A 12,920-nucleotide genomic window follows, 5' to 3' on the forward strand; every position below is an offset into this window, starting at 1 on the left:
ACACCTCCAAACATGGAGGACAGGAGGAGGGGAGAGGGGAGGAGAGACTGGGATCCAGGGAGTGCAGTGGGTTGCTGTGGCAACCCTTAGTCCCAAAGCCAGGTAGAGGCCTGCTCCATCTTGTATCCCCTCTCCTGTCCATGTGAGGTAGACAACCTCAAGAAAGAGAAGAGGCCAGTGAGCTTCTGGAAACGCAACCTCCTCCACCTCCAGAGCTGCTCTATTTGGGGGTGAGGCTGAAGCTGGAGGCCAATCTCCCTGAAAAGGTCTTAGAAGGAGCCCTGCTCCCCACCCCCAAGCCAGTTATGGACTGTGCACACCGGCTACTTAATTGTCATTGGCAACAGGTAGTCATTGTTTCAGAGACAAGATCTCTAGCCCAAGTTAGCTTCAAACTCACTATGTGGCTGAAGACATCCTTGATCTCTGGATTCTCCTGTCTCCACCTCCTAAGGGCTGAGACCACAGGCTTGCACCTCCATAGCTGGTTTTGAAATAGCTATTTTAAGCCCCAGTTTTCAGATGAGAAATGTTAAACTCAGGGGTATCATGGAGCTGTTAAGGAAAGGTGAACCCAACTCTCATCCCATGCCTCAACCAGTCTCACACTGTGGCTCCCAGATGTTCCTGGAGCCCTGGTGGAGGGAGGGGTGGGAGGCAGGAGGCAGGCAGGGACCAGGTGCAGAGGTGGCACTGGCCTCACGACAAAGGCAGCGTTTGCCTTTACTTGATGATGTTACTGGAGTAGCTGCCATGCTCTGACTGGGAGCTAACCATGGAAGCCTTGATCGTGGTTAAAAAAAAAAAAAAAAAAAAAAAAAAAAAGCCTTCAATTACGGTGCCTGAGAATGTGGACTTCATGTGGAGACTGATGAGTGACGGCTAGAAAAATGAAGCCAGGTGAGATTTTAAAATGGCTTCCCTCTCCCTTCAGGGAGAGACTAAAATGAGAGGTAGCCATGTAAACCTAGGGAGAGCATTCCCAGTAGAGGTCACGTGCAAAGCCTGTGCAAAGGACCCAAGAAGAAGAATAGGCTTGGGCTGTGGTCCCTGTCTCTTGTGTAATTGACCTTAAACTTTTAGACCAGTGTAACCTGTTGGTGTTGATTGTCAACTTGATGGGATTTAGAATCACCATGGAAACAGATCTTTGGCGGAGTCAGTGGGGAGTTAACTAGATTTAGTTCAGGTTCACGGAGGTAGGAAGACCCACCCTGTGTGGACAGTATCATTCAATGTACTGGGGTCTCAGACTGAATAACAAGGAGAAAGATGAGCCGAGCACCAGCGTTCATCTCCCTGCTTCCTGCCTGTGAATGCCATGTGACCAGCTGCCCCAAGCTCCCGCTACCATGACCCGCCCCCCTCCCATGGACTGTCCCCTTGAACAGTGAGCTAAAGTCAACCGTCCCTTTAGATGCTTCTGTGGGGTATTTTGTCACAGCAATTTGCAAAGTAACCAATTAAGCCAGAGAAGGAGTCTGGGCTCTAGCTTACAGCTTTGCTTGGCCTTTGCTGGGACCCACGTGGACGCCCTCATCCACTCTCAGCTGGCCTGGTGACGTGGGCACAGAGCCCCTTGGCTGTCTCCTCTCCCATGGTTGGCTGCCTGGAACCCAGCCTGGGCTCTGGGAAGTGCTTTAGAAGCTGACACTCTTCACTGCCCACTCTAACCCTCACTGGGGATTTGGACAACATACTCTTTCCAGATGGGCAAGAGAGACTATTTATTTTATTTTTAAAAATAGCTTTTATTGGTTTTTGTCGTATTACAAAAATAATATATGTTCATTATAGAAATTTGAGAAAACAGCTAGCAAAGGGCAGCGCATGAAATAGCCACTAATCCCATTACCCAGAAGAACTGTTGCTGCCACTTCATTCTAGAATTTCCCATATATAAAACACATGGTAGTGAGCCTGGTCTGGTGGCACCCACCTGCAACCCCAGAGTTCTGGTATCAGAGACAGAAAGGTTTGAGTTTGAGGCCGGTCTGGGTTACGTGGGGGACCACGTCTCAAACATGCAAGCAAGTTAGTCTGTTTCCCTGGAATCTCTTTTATTCAATACTCAACAGGGTGGGCTGGCATGGTGGCACACACCTTTTATCCCAGCACTCAGGAGGCAGAGGCAGAGGCAGAGGCAGAGGCAGAGGCAGAGGCAGAGGCAGAGGCATTTCTGTGAGTTTAAAGTCAGCCTGGTCTACATAGTGAGTTCTAGGCCACCTGGGGCTACAAAGTGAGACCTTGTCTCAAACAACAACATAATGAATAGACTATGAACATTTATAATGTATAAGATTTAAAGGCTGGCGGTTATACCAACTCTAGTTTCCACACCAGCAGTTGAAGAATTAGAATGTTCCCTGTCACTCATTTTGCGTTTCTGTGTCAGATAGTATTTCTACACCATAACAATATTCCCTGTATTCTAGAGTTCCCTAGGATGGTCCTTCCCAGTTCTGCTTTCGTTATTCTGAATTTTATGTTTAACATTTTATTACATCCCTTTAATGTTACCAGCATATATAGGTGTGATGGTTAGTTCTAATTGTCAACTTGCCACAATCGAGATTCACCTAGAGTCTCAGGAGGGATTGTCTAGACCAGGTTGGCCTGTGGGCATGTCTGGTGGGGGGAAGTATCAATTACATTAGTTGGTGTGGGAAGACCCAGCCTGAAAGTGGGCAGCGCCATTCCCTAGGTCTGGGACCTAGACTGTGTAAGAGTAGAGAAAGCTAGCTGAACCCCAAGGGGTGTGCATTGCTCTTGGCTCCTGACTGTGAATGTGGTTATGTTCCATAGAACAGGCTGGGTAACTGTTTCAAGTTCTCGACACCTCCAGTTCCCTGCTGTCATGGACTGTGACCTGGAACTGTGGGCTAAAAATAAACCATTTCTCCACTAACTTGCTTTTCGTTAGGGTATTTTATCACAGTAACAGAAACTGAGCTAGGACTGTAAGTGTCGACAAAGGAGCGGATAAAGAAATTGTGCTGTGTTTTCACAGTGCAATTTTATTTAGTCAGAAAGAATGAAATTATGTCATTTACAAAATAAAAATGGGTGCAAGCTGAGATAGTCAGAGTAAGCCAGTGAAATCAGACTTGGAAAGATAACCCCTGAATGTTTTCTCTCATTGGCGCTTCCTGGATTTCATATGGACACACAGAATCGTGTGTGTATATAACACGAAAGGAGAGTGGCAATGTGTAGGAGACGAAGGTGACCAATGGAGCCTCTGAGGGTGAGAAGAGGGAGGGTGGGGGAAGGTAGAGGAGAAGATGGTCAAAATACAGTGTGTACTTGTGTCCACGCATATGCCTGTCTAAAATCCAGTGCTATGTACAGTGGATTTAAACCAACCAAAGGAAGGTGCTGGTGAGACGGCTCGGTAGAAAAAGTGCTTGTCATCCAAACACGAGGACCTCAGCGTAAAAAGCCAGGCACAGCACTCAGGGATGGTACAGGGAGGCAGAGCCAGGGGATCCCTGGACCCCGTCAGCCAGCCAGTCCAGCCAATCGCTGAGTTCCAGATTCAGAGAGAGACACTGTCCCCCCAAAATAAGGTGGGAAGCACTGGAAGAAGGTATTAGACGTCAGTCTCTGGCCTTCATACCCGTCCATATACAACCATATGAACATATATATGCTACATCATATGTATGTTTAGGATGCTGGTCTCTCTAAGCTAGTCGGATCCCACAGCCTGATGAAGCCAAACTTCCCCGCCCTCACACACCCCTTTTCCTTTGGACAGAAAATTAAGAAGCCTGATGGGCCAGCCCTGATGTGTCACAGTCCCCAACTATGGTCCTCCATTGCTTCTGACCAGATCACGTGGTATGGGAATTTCTGCCATCCCCTGAAAGGGTGTAGAAGGCAGATGTTTTCCTCTGTTCTGGGGACTTCTCTGCAGGTTTCTTCTCCACACCCCACCATCCTGTCCATGATGGCTCTCGCTCTCACTGTAAGCCATCCCTCTCCATCATCAGTATACCATTTGGAGTGGCCAGAAGATGTCTGCTGGGAATGCTGGCCTGGAACTTCATAGAGAGCCCAGGCTGCCTCACCCTGTAGGGGAATCCTCCTAAGTTCTGTAAGCCATCGTGCCCAAGACCCTTCTTCTTAGCCTCCATGCCAGGCTGGCCCACTACAGGACGTGGGAAGCCTACGTGATGCTGACCTGTGTGAGTGTGAGTGTACATCTGTCAGACATTTTTATGACTAAGTGTTCAGCCCTCCTCCCAGGACCAGAGCGCTTGCCCCCTTCCACCTCCCCTTCCTCCCATTTATTCTCTCCTGCCAATGGGCGCCCCTGCCTGACCCTCATTAACTCGAAGTGTAAAAACTGTCTGCAGCCTTCTACATAGACAGAAGGTGGGGTCTGGGGCCAGGCCCCCACTCTCCCCTGGAAGTTCAGAGCTCTATGGTTTATGGCTTGGCCCTATGGAACAGGCTGGGCTTGTTAGGGAATGCCCTGGGGCTCTTCAGAAGCCCTGTAAGGAGTGAGGGCTTCCCTGCCATGCCTAGATCATATCCCTTGTTCCCAGGAAGCCAGCAGGGGTGCTCTATATGGTGGCACAGACTGGACACTGCCTCACCGGAAGGGCCCCAGTCGTAAGGACAATGAAGTGGATGGCAGCCCCCCCCGCCCCCCCCTCCCTGGGCTGTAGAAGACAGAATGCAAGCAGCTACAAGTTGATGGATGTTTCCTTTGCCTCTCGTTTCTTATGCTCGGCTCTACCTTCCAGTGTGTTCCTGTCTCCGGGATCTCTGACCTCACCTTTCTATTTGAGAGTGGGAGTTGTTAACTCAACAGTACAGAGGAAAGGGACCCTTGATAGAAAGAAGGAAGGAAACTTGGTTCTGGGTTAAAATGTTCCATAGGTTCAGAGCCCTACAGGAGTGTTTGTTGAGATGCTCCAGATGTGATGGATGAGGCAGGGGCTGAGGAGTGGGGCCAGGGCCACTGAGCAGTACCTGTCCTTTGATGAGGAGAGGGCCTTCCCAGAGTGGGATGCTAACTGCCCAAGGAAAGACAGGCATTCTCCTCTACAGCTCAGTGGCTCCTGGAGGCCACTCAGAGCGGGGCACAGGGTGTCACGCTCCCTTGGCTTCTGTCCTGGAGCGGGTGCTGGTCTGCTTTCCTCCCTCAGGCAGCCCAGCAGGGCAGGCAAAGGTGAGTGGTCATATGCTGGTGGGGGACCAAAGGGAGCCAGGAGTCAGAAAGGATCGAGGTTAGTGGCAGGGCGCCCAGCCTGGCTTTGCTCATGGAGACATTTGCTTTTTTATTAGTCAGGGAGAGCCGCAAACGGTCTTGGTGAGCGTGGTTGAGTTTATGTAACGTAAGCACCTAGGCACACAGTGTTCTTTCTACCTACTGTGGGGACAGGTGGGGGCCTTGTGCTGGCTGCTAGAGGCAACTGGAGGTGACTTTTCAACTCTCTCTCCGCTCCTCACTTAAAGGCTGCCCAGCCACCACTCCCAAGCAGGGCCACTGAGCAAGTCCTGCGAGGTGAGACGCCCCAACTCCTCCCTCGGCCCTCCCTAACTTTCAAGACCCACAACATCCTCAGGGAAGAAGGAAGGGGGGCTGAAGTGGGGACAGAGCTTCATGTGTCTCCATCTCCGGTCCAGGGCAAGGACCAGTGTGTGTGTGTCCGAGAGCCTGAGCTGGGGAGAGTTGTACCAGCAGCCCTGCTAAGGTCTGTCTCTGGGACACCTTTGCTGGCTCCTCGCTGTACTAGTATACTGCGGTGAAGTGGGCTGCCTGGGTGGCCCTCAGCTGCTCTGGGCTGTGCCTCTACAAGCCTCACTTTATCGTGGCTGCCCCTGCCGAGGCCCTCCCTGGTCCCCGTGGTGGCTGCTCCATGACTTACTCCATTGCTGACCTGCTCCTTGCCGGCCAGGGTAAAAATAGATGTTTCCATAGCGCTACCTCAGCAGCAGCAGCAGTAACAGCAACTTTCTCCCACTTGAGCCCCAGCCAGTGCTGGGCTCCGAGCTCAGAGCACCGAGCACAGATTGCAGGGCCAGGCCTGGCATGACAGCGTGCCTTGCTTGGAAGCCAGGCTGCTCATGAATGCCTCGTTGTTCAGGAAGGTGACCCTGGGTGTCCTGCCTCAGGCCTGGGGGCAGCCCTGCTCACCTCCAGGTCTCTGGCCATTCTCTTGGCTCTCTGGTCTGCCTATTGCTCAGGGCCTCACAGTCTGTCCCACTGGGAGGTGTAGGAGCCTCTGTGGGTTTGTGCCTTGGGCAGTAGACCAGGATCCCAAGCTCCATCTACACCCTGCTGTAACAGTCTTGATTGAAGGCCCTCACATTTTATTTTGTCCTAGGCTTTGTGACTTACATAGCTTGGGTCTGATGGAGGAGGCCGCCTGCCTCTGCAGAGCCCCAGGTTTGACAGGGGAATATAGCCTTTCTCTATTGGACCCATAGGTTGGAAATAAAGGCAGGAGAGCCCACTGAATCTGCACTATGGGGAGACAGAGTATTATTCCCTGTGAATCCCTGGGTGACGTGTGTTAGAAATGGCCTCCTTGCTCCAGGGGCCCTTCTGTCTGAAGGCAGCCATCTTGGAACTGGACATCTCAACATAAACAAGGCAAGGCCATTGTCCTCAGAGAACACAGATTCTGAGGAAGGACAGTGGTCTTAGTGAGCCCATAGTCATATGGTAGAGACCCTTAGGACAAATGACTGGATGGGTGTGTGTGTGTGGTAGGGAGGCTCGGTAGGCATGGTTTCCCTAGAAGCAGGGAGGAAGAGCTCCAGTGAGGTCTAGCAGGAAGGGAGGGAGATAGAGGAGAGGAAAACGTTGTGTTGTCCTTGTCAGGGGCAGGCTGAACAGGGAGCGGTGCCGGGACAACCAGAGGACTCTCAGTGGACTCAGTAAGTTGGGTAGTGCTTGGCTGCTCAACAGTGGCAGTTCTAGAAAGGGAGAGAAACCTGTAGCCAGGGCCAGGGCAAAGGTGGGGAACACAGCAAGCCTCAGGACAGAGCCTGAGGAGCTCCTCAGATCCACATCCATGGTGGTGTTCTCTGGGATCTTCAGAGTCAGGCTCTGATCGGTAGCCTGGGTCCAAGGAAGGCCGATGGGGTGGGGCAGCTCCACCTGAACCTCTATGTACCAGGGCCCTCAACACAGGAGGCTTCCAGGAGATGACGTGCTCAGAGCTGAACTACAGAATGTTCTGAGAGCATTTCTGTTGGCCTTCCAGATGGCCATGGCTTCAGAGCCCACCATGGCTTCAGAGCCTTCTGTAGAAGCTTCCGGCAGGATAACCCCTGAGAGGAACTTACTGTGGGAATAGTGGAGGTCTGTCTGGTAGGTGAGGGACTGCCCTACCCTCCGAGGAGCTGTCTACAGGTGCCCTGGAATCAATCCTCCTGCATGGGTGTGAATGCTCTACTTTGGAGGCCTCCCTCACTGCATGGAACTGGAACTTGGACTCTGTGAATGCCTCCCGAATCTCCCGCCGGCTGGCTGGGGCAGTCAGCCAGCTGGTACTCATGCCAGAGGCAGCCAGGCTTTGGGGAAGCTTCCCACAACCTTTTCACCATGAGAATGCGTGCCAGCATCTTGAGGGAGCACCCCTCAGGTGGTCTGTAAGGAGCACACCCCATTATGGTCAGAGGCAGTGTCCACATGTGTATTAGACAGGGCTGTGGGCAGTTAGCTGCCTTCCTTAGTCAGCTTCAGCCAGTCCACAACCTAAAACCCCCATAGAGTTAGTAAGTGAGAGGCCCCAGGAAGGCATGGTGGACCTCGTACGTGTGTGAAGAGGGCTTCGCTTAGGGCATGGGGCTTAGTGTATGGACACAGGCACTCAGGAGTGGAGTACAACCTTTTCACCAATCTGGCTATTAAGGAGGAGGCTTAGGGGAATGTGGAGAGAAGCCAGGGCTCAAGGTGGTGCTAAAAACAGTGCATTCACATAAGCAGAGTGTCTATGTCCATCCAGGGAAGGCAGAACTAATGGTCTCATCATGGTGTCCACTTAGGCCTGCTTCTCTAAGCAGGTAGCATCCTCCAACCAGGATCCAGGGCAGGCCCTGTGCTGGGCACAAGCCCTGCCTCTGCTGGCGGGGTGGGTGGTGTGCTGGGCATTAGTAGAGTGGGGAGAGGACCCAGACAAGTGCAGCAGGACCACAGCCCTGTGCTCTGTCCTCGGCTGATCCACTGCGCTGAAACTATGGTGTCTGCCAGCGGGAAGGGATACAGCCCAGTAGCAAGAACCGAACAGTACCCCCCAAAAGCATCCCACACCAGAAATCTAAGCCTATGTGAAGTCTCTTTCCTGGGCAGTGGGAATGGGGACAAACTGTGGCCATGCCTAAAGCCTAAAGCTGCCCAGGCTCTGTGCCGTGCCCTCAGGGCAAGGCAGGATCCTCTCCTTCACCCTGGTTGGCCACTGACTTCAGGGTCTCAACCTCCGCAGCCTCACAGATCGTCTTTCTTGTCCCTTGCAAAGCAGTTCTTGGGTGCACCTTGCATGTGGGGAGAGCGGCACCCCACCCTCAGCCCATCTACTGGGATCCCTGAGGCCAGAGACACCAAGGAAACTGCCTAAGCCTGCATGGCATGTCGAGGTGGGGGTAGACAGTAAGCAGGTCTCCTGACGTAAGCCTCTCTGGGATGCCCAGTCTGTGCCATTTACTCACTGGACCAGCAGATGCTGAGCTAAGAGTGGGCAGCAGGGGAGGAAATAAGAAGACAGGACAGGGCTGAGCCAGGCGGTGTCCTTGTGCCCTGCAGAGAAGGGTGGTCAGCTCTGCTGGGGGATGCGTCCCTAGGAAGGCTCTGGGAGAACTCTTAAACTGCCCAGATCCTGTGGGGATGAGTGTGGTCCTGGTGAGGCAGCCAGTGAGGCTGAGGGGAGGAGGCCTGTGTGTTTTGGTGTAAGGGTAGCCAGAGCTCAGCTCTCTTGGACTGCTGCTCCCCCACCCCTCGGGTGTGTGTGTGTGTGTGGACCTAACTTCCTGTTGACCCTGAAGAGCTTCCTTAGGCTGAGGACCCTCTCAGGGCTTCCTTTGCATCTCCTGTCCACAAAGGCTCCCAGTCCAATTTCCTTCTCCTTTTCCCTCTCTTCCCTCTTTCCCCTCACCTGCCGCTCCCCTCAACCCCAGTATGTGGGGAGACACTTGAAGGAACAAGGTTAAGGCAAGAGAAAGGAAAACCTGCCTTCACAGGGCCAAGCCCACAGCTGGGTGGAAACCTGGATCTCATTAACACCCCAGTCAGGGACCAGCATGGGGGTGTCTCGCCTCCCTGTCCTCCCTGCAGGGACTGGGAGGGGCAGGGCATGCTAGGAGACAAAGCTTTATTATTAGGAGCAGATGGGAGGGGGCAGGGAGGAGGAAGAGCTGGCTCCGGGCCCGGGCTGGCGGGTAGGGCACCAGAGGACTGGCAGGACCCTCTTCCCAACCTCTGGGGTCCAGAGCCCTGCACAGGAAGGCCCTGGGCCTGGAAGTGCTGTCTAGGACAGAGCAGGGGTGAGAGGCACATCTGAGCATGGACCAGGCCTACTGAAGCCGGTGTCTGCCGGGCCAGAGTAACACTGCGTGTGATGGGGATAACAGGGGGTACCATGTTGACTGATAGAGGTACATTCTTAAAGCTTTGCCGATCACAGGCTGAAGGTGGGGTGACCCGGCTCCCAGGGACAGTGTGACCGCAGAGTAGGGGGACGTCTTGCTCAACCCACTTTTATGATGTCCAGGGAATGTCAGGTTGAAGAACATCCACCCCAGCTCATCTACGGCCCTCAGAAACACTGCGACTTTGGGGAAGAGCTTACATCGGAGACCTTGTTTGGAAGCGGTTGAATTCTGGATCACAGTCCAACAAGGGCCCCCCCAGCCCCTGCCTTTGCCTCTAGTGCTCAGCAGAGTGTGAGCCACAGTTGTCTGCCTATCTGCCCAGGAAACAGGCTTGGGCTGAGCAGGGCAGCCGGAAAGGCTGGGGTCTGGCATGGAAGTCTCTGCCCTTCAGCACCCACTGACTTAGGATGGGGGGGGGAGGAGGCAGGGTTGAAGGGGTAGGGCTAGGGTTGACCCCTGCTCCTTAACCAAGCCCTCCTCCCACAGAGCCCTGCTGTTCAGGCAGACCCAGCTACACTTCCTGTGCCACATGGTGCGGACCCTTATTCCTCCTCCAACATTTTAATTAGATCCCGCGCTCATTAGACGCTCAAATGCCTTCCAGACACCCTGCAGCTGCTTGGGCCCTCCCCACACCTGCCCTGCCAGCTGGGCCTCCCCCACACCTGGAAGCCATTGAGCCTCCAGCCAGGACCTTCTGATGTCGGACCTTCCTGTGGCTGCCACCAGAGAGAAGCAGAGGTTTGCTGAGGAAGGGCGGGGACCTTTAGAGATTGGCTTCTCCAGTACTGTCAGGAGGCAGAGAAGTGTGGTTGGCCCCAGCACAAGAGAGAGAGAGATCTGGGGTACCCTGCTTGCTTCACCACAGTCTAGGGGAGCCAGTGAGTGTTCCTTGGTTCCCTTCCCCTCACTTTGCCTGGCCCCCTCAGCAGGGTCCCGTTGAGAGCCTCCCCAGGGCCCAGAGTTTGCTGTCTGTATTAGACAGTGGGGACGAGTAGCCTTGATGTTAGCAGGGTTCTGTGAGTGCCCAAGAGAGCAGAGTTCGGGGCCTCAGGAGAGCCGAGTCCCAGACTTCTGTTTGACCACGATTCTTTCATGATCTGTCAAGTTGCACCAACTCCAAGGTCCCCAGTCACATGGAACCAGTGAATAAATGCAACATTTGTTCTAAGTGCTTCTAAGGGACAGGGTGAATATAAACTTTTCTAACCCTCAGACAGACCCCGAGAAGGGGCGCTGGTGCAGACACCCCTACTTCAGGTGGGCATCAGGTACTTGGCAGCTTGCTCAAGTCCTTTCAGGCACACAGAGGCTAGCAGTGACAGGATCCCATGCCCGTCATCTGTCTGTCCCTTGTTCTGCTGCTCTCTGGAGTAGGCAGTGCTGACCTTGTCTAAAGTTTCCCCTTCAGTGACTGGAGGTCTGGGGATTGCTGCTACCCTCGCTGGGAAAGAGCGAGAGGTTCTGACGGTGTGGCCAGACCAAGGTAAGTCATTCATCTCTTCTAGTTTTCATGGTAACAAATGGGAAAATCATGCTTAGAGCTTAGAAATGTGCACATGTGGGCATGGGTGTACACACACACACACACACACACACACACACACACACACACACAAAATAAGCAAACAACAACAAAATCATTGCTCCAAGCATGAAGTAGGTAAGGGCAGGGTCTGTGAGCATCCCCCCCCCCTTGCCTGGCCCTGCAGGGACATGAGTGTCCACGGCTGCCTAGTACTTCTGCTCCTCCGCTGACGGCCCCATCCCTCAGCTGACGGCCCCACCCCTCAGGTGGTGAGGTGCTGAGAAGCATGAGGACCCTGGTATGGCAGATCAGGTGGGAGCAGTGAGTGGGGGCCCTGGGGAGGCGGTGCTGACTCCATGCCCCTCCTGTCACACGAGGAGCTATTCTGGGCTGAGCTGGTTTGGGTGAACACATGGCTATGAGCATTGGCTGGGGTTCACTTAGAAATGGGGAGCAGATGCTGAGGAGGGGCCCGCCCATCAGCCACCTGTGCAAGTGAGGTGGGGGGAAGCGCCTTAAGTACTATTCCATGCTGCTTCCCTCTCAAGGTTATGCTCCCCCCACAGAGGCTTGGAGGGGCTGGCCGCCAACACCTCCATACCTCAAGGCCTAGAAAAGCCTGCCAGTGCCCAAGGTCTCCACACCAGGTGGCAGGAATGTAGGGCTGGGGTGCAGATGGTGGGGACCAGCCTCATTGATCCATCTCTGCACATTCCTCTCCTGCTGTCCCCAGTCCTTCCATTTCCACAGTCCTCCAGGCCACCTTCCTATCTCCCTTAACTCTAGTACTGATGGATCAGGGGCCAGGATTATGCCCCTGGAACCTCAGCTTCTCCCAAAAAGGACCTTATGTACAGATCCACTCACACTGGGATACTAGCAGATGGAATTGGGGGGAACTTAATTCAGTCTATACAGCTTAAAAAAAAAAAAAGATGGGTGTGGTGGTTCAGCTTGTAACCCCTGCTTTCAGGATGCAGGGTGTGGTAGAAAAGGGTCCAGAGTTCAAGGCCATCCTGGGCTACATAGGTAGCTGGGTGCCAGCCTGGGATATAAGAGAGCCTGTATCAAAATAACAGCAACAACAAACAAAACCAAACAAAGAAAAAGAAAGAGAGAAGAGAGAGGGAAGGAGGGAGGGAGGGAGGGAGGGAGGGAGGGAGAGACCAGTCCCGCAGTCAGCAAGTCTGGGGAGGGTGAGTGACTTTGATCAGGCAGGGCTCCTGATTGCCCTGGGAACCAGGGTGAACTGAAGGAGGCGATGAGCGGTGCTTGGGCCGGAGCCTGCTGCTGCGGAGCCTCTGTGCAGCTAGTGTTCTCCATCTGTGGGACCTGCTGTCCTGACCTCCTGCTGCACAGCACTGGCTGACCAAGTCCTGCAGTCACTGCTGCTCATGGGGATGGACAGCAGCCGGTGGGGGGGGGGGCGGGCAGCTCTGCCTGAGGGGTTCATCGCCACCCTCAGCCTCAGCCTGGTAATGTCAGCCTGTCTGCTAGAGTGCAGAACCTCAGCTGGCAGGTTCGCCCTCCTCCTCCTCACTCTTCTTCCCCTCTCTCTTTCTTTCCCTTCTCCCCTTCTCCTCCCTTCCCCTTTCTCTCCTTTCTTCCTGGAGAGCAGCTTTGCCAGCCGATGTCTCCATGTTAGTTAGTGTTTGTGTCCAGCTGAAGCTCAAGCAGCCTGGTCTCTACAGTTCACACTTCCTGTAGCATTCTGGTCTTCTGAGCCCTCAGCAGATCGCCCCCTTGGGCTCTGTGTGTAGCCATCTAGGGTTTTCTCAAGGCT

Source organism: Peromyscus leucopus, chromosome 3 (genome assembly GCF_004664715.2).
Source record: "Peromyscus leucopus breed LL Stock chromosome 3, UCI_PerLeu_2.1, whole genome shotgun sequence".
Classification (NCBI taxonomy): Eukaryota; Metazoa; Chordata; class Mammalia; order Rodentia; family Cricetidae; genus Peromyscus; species Peromyscus leucopus.